The sequence below is a fragment of the Daktulosphaira vitifoliae genome, unplaced genomic scaffold (assembly GCF_025091365.1).
Source record: "Daktulosphaira vitifoliae isolate Bord-2020 unplaced genomic scaffold, ASM2509136v1 Scaffold_4, whole genome shotgun sequence".
Classification (NCBI taxonomy): domain Eukaryota; kingdom Metazoa; phylum Arthropoda; class Insecta; order Hemiptera; family Phylloxeridae; genus Daktulosphaira; species Daktulosphaira vitifoliae.
Genome location: NW_026099575.1, coordinates 32,216,434 through 32,221,023, shown reverse-complemented (window position 1 = coordinate 32,221,023; position 4,590 = coordinate 32,216,434).

The following is a 4,590-nucleotide window of genomic DNA, read 5'->3' as shown; positions in this document are numbered from 1 at the left end:
ATATTTTAATGGTAGGCGAATTACATATTTATTCGTTTTAAGGTATTTTTGAACACATCACACGAAACATACATGTACAGTGTAAATATATTAAATTAGTTAAATAGCAACATAGTAGCATTGAGTATATATTACGTATATAGGTGGATCAAAATGAACTCCCCCATTTTTAAATGTATCATAAATAATGACTTTGAAATAAGATGACCATATAAAAACTAAAATAAAGTAGAAACCTTGTTATTTAACATAAAATTTATTTTTTGAACAAAATTTTTGACAGATGTTTGCCATGAAGGTTTTTACATGCGATCAATATTTTTTTAATTTAATTGAATTTCGCGAAATGAAGAGTTTATACCACCTAATCCAGATTTAACACCTCCTAATTTTTTATTTCGTTGGGACATTGAAGAGCTGTGTGTATGAGGATTATTATTACAACATAATTAGTCCTAAGTGACTCAATGCATTGTTAAGTTATAAATCTCATCTATACGACGTTTAGTAAACTATCGCTATAGATCATTAGAAATACCACGAAACAAAATAAAATTTAATGAACGCGACATAGTAGGCAGGAAAAGGGAATGCTATCCTGTTTTGTTATAGTGGCTCTAAAAATTAATATGTTTTCAGAATTCAACATTTTAAAAATGGAATGGGTAACTAATAAAAAAACATACTATTATTTAACAAAAATATTATTGGACGTACATTGATAAAAATTTGTTAATTTTAACAAGGAGTTTTTTCAGTATATTCAAAGTACCATCAGGCATTACTGCAAATGGGATTCATTTACAATTGCGATAAAATCTGTTCATTTAAAAACTAACTAATATTAAGCATTGCGAACAATTTTGCTTATGAAAGTATGATTGAAATTTATGTACTTAAGAGACAGCAAACTTGGCCACGATTTAGATATCATTACTTTGATAGACGGACTTCTATAATAAAATATATTTATAAATTACATGTTATACAAATATACATAGTATATTAATATACTAAGTAATAATTATATTTATGTATTAATTTTTATTATCCTAAAAATGTTTGATAAATTAACAAAAAAAAGTTATTAGATGTATTAACAATAAATTTATTGTTTTATCAAAGTTTTTTTTAATACATTTTTTTAAGTTATACAAGATGAAAGCAATTACAAATTAATATACATTCCGATTTAAATTTTAATTACTTTTAATTCTAAATAATTTATAGGTTCAATGTATTTTATTTATATGTTATTAAAATTGTAACAAACATTGATTTGATTAAAAAAAAGAAACTATCTATTTTCTTTTACTTATTAATAAAATTATTAAAAAAATGTATTAGAAAACAAAATGTACATTAAATATTTTACATTGTATATTTTTATCTACGTCTTGAAATGCAGATACAAAAAAAACTTTTAAGTTTTTTTTATAATCAAAAAGAAACATAAATCTGAACTATTATTATAGTTAATCAGTTTTATTCCTGAAATGACGAATAAATTATTTAACTACATAAAATTATAGTTTCTTGAACATAATAATTTTTCTCCTCTACAAAAATAACAAAATTTTATTAGATTGTACATACTATAATATTAACTTACCATACTGCAAAAGATCGCTGTACAACATTCTTAATAAAAATAACACCAATTTAAACAAATCGAGCTAGATTTAATATTTCATAATCTCAAAGTACATTTGAAGCTACATAATACTTATTTATTCTATAACTTCAATTTAATTTTATAGTTTAACATAATAGTTAACATGAAAATTAATTCTTTTTTTTTTTAACAGACTGATTGTCTATGAAAATATGATGAAAGAATACATATGTTTAGTTTGATTTAATAGATTTTAAAATAAAAAATATTTATAAAAAGAAATTAATTTATAGTTGACATGTTTGACGATTAAAATTAAAAAAAAGATTTAAACATATAAGATTAAAACTTTATTTTACTTGTTAAAAAAAATGTAAGTGGAAATTAGTTCAACACTAATACTTGTATCATACCATTAAACACAATCGATTTTTGTTTATTAAATTAATGTAAGTTAAAACTTCTAAGGCTGCATCTTAAAAACAATAACTAAATATAACAATTATTCAGTTAATTAAAAAATGGTACATTAATAATTTAATAATTTGTATAACATCTAATAAGAAAAATAAATTCTTCATTTAATCTATTTTTCATTATTTGACAGTATGAATAGTTTAAATTAATAAAAAGTACAAAACAATTCACTATTCAATCTGACATTATATGCCATAAATTATACGTCCTTCATAAGTGCTAATGATGGAGGTGCTCAGGAGGGACTTTGTTCCTCAAAAATTTCAGTAAAATTACATAATAAGTAACTTTTTTTAATTTATATATTATATAAAAAGAATTTTTAAAGATGGGGAAAATAAATGTAATAGAATTAAACTTTAAATACGAACAGTGCGCTTACACTATAGTGTAAGCAATAAATGTAACAAGATGTATAGTATAATGTTGATAGGTTAATTGGTCAAAAAAGACTTGACTGAATTGCATTTTTGCTTAATGTAGTTTACATTTATTGTTCTAGAATTAATTTCAAAATTATCTCAAATAAAAATAAGATGAACCAAACATCTAGATTTTTAATTATTATCTTTATATTGAAATTTATATTCAGTTTTGAAATGACAATTTATTTTTACAAAAATAGTTAAACTTAAAATTTTTACTTAAAAGTATAATATATATACAGTGTGGTTTATTAAGGATAATATTTCAGAATCTATTAACAATTTAAAGTATCGACTGGACGTGAGGACAAGTGCTACTATTTTAATCACTAGTCAATTACCGACTGTAATATTCGTTCCGCTTAGGTATAGATATAAGAATAGCTTCCAAAGTACTTGTCCAAAAGTTATTATTGACTAATCATTTACTTACTTGATTACATTATTTTCTATTTTATAAGCTAATTAAGTATATATGTTTCCATTTAAAAAATAAACCTGACACTTTTAGAAGATATCGGGATGATTCTAAATAGTAATTATTAGCGATAAATCAAGAAATATATGCAACTAAAAGAAATAAAAAATTTTTCACTCTGTATATATATGTATATAATTATAGTTTTATATTTTAATTATAGTATAGTTTTATGAGTAACATAATGATTAGTTTTACTTCCAAATAAAAAGTGACATCGAATTTGTCGATAATTATATTGAAAAAAATTACAGTCTTTGTTAACTTATCAAAAAACAATGCAAATTTTCATAGGGTAAAGTAATTATTTACATAAAAATTTGTCTGTGAGGCTATAATCACATACTCTAGTTAATAAGACTGTGTAATAATGGGTATCTTTTCTACCACGTCTTCTTGTTAATTTTCCCTCCTTTTAAAAACACAATTTATTTTTGTTTTTGTAAGGTTATGGATGTATCTATGGGAGCTTAAGCTCCCTCATCCTTCACACACATTATGTCATGGCGTAATTTGCGTGAAGGATTCTAATTCATAAGACGCTTTTTATTCCTTAATTAATGATACAAAATTCAAGAATGCAAAATAGTATACTTGCTCTATTTTGTGAAACTTTACGAATGTTTAATAAAAAAAATTGAATTATAATTAAATTATTTTTATTATTTATTTTCAATTATACAAGGTGATTATTTTAACGCTGAGAACTGGATTTTTCTCAAAATAATAATTATGTTAATAAAACTTTTCTTTGAAATAATTATAATGAGTAATTAGGAACTTTTCTAAGTTCCCAATTTCTAAATATATTTAAAAATGAACTCTAATAAAACATAAAGTTTATAAAGAATGTATAGTTTCTTAGTTACATACTCATATACAGAGCGAATTATTTTTCTTAATACACTCAATTACTCACAAAATAAATATGCAAAGCTAGATTTTTGCAATTTGATGCGCTTCTTTATATTATTAATCATATTATCAAATAGGAGATATAATCATATCTTACACTCTACAACTTTTAACTATTCCTCCTACACATGAAATATATTCTAGGAATTAAATCCTAAATAAACCGAATGCTAAGATAAAACACAACTTTGAAGTGTACCTCATACACATCTACAATAATCAATTTCAAGGGATTACTATAAGTGAAAAGTATCAAATTATGTATTCTACATGAAAGATATTAGTTTAAAAATTAATTTTAATTATTTTTTATCTTTTATAATAATCCTAATTTTTAAGAATTTCAATCTCATCATTTTTTGGATTATCTATGTATTTTATTTTTAAATGTACAAAGGGAACCCCTCTCTCTATATTATTTATCTATTTAAGATACCTATAATGTATAATTTTAAGAAAATGTGAGCATGAAAATTGGACGAACTTTTCGTTTTGAAATATCTGTATCCAACATCATTATCCTTGATGTTAGTTTACGATGATATTATAGATGATGATTTTTGTCTGATAAAATTGAATAAATAGATTTTATTATTTCTGTTAAAATTTTAATATTTTATTTTTAAACATATATAATTTCTTGGATTACATTTTTTTTTTTTTTATTAATAAGACTTTAG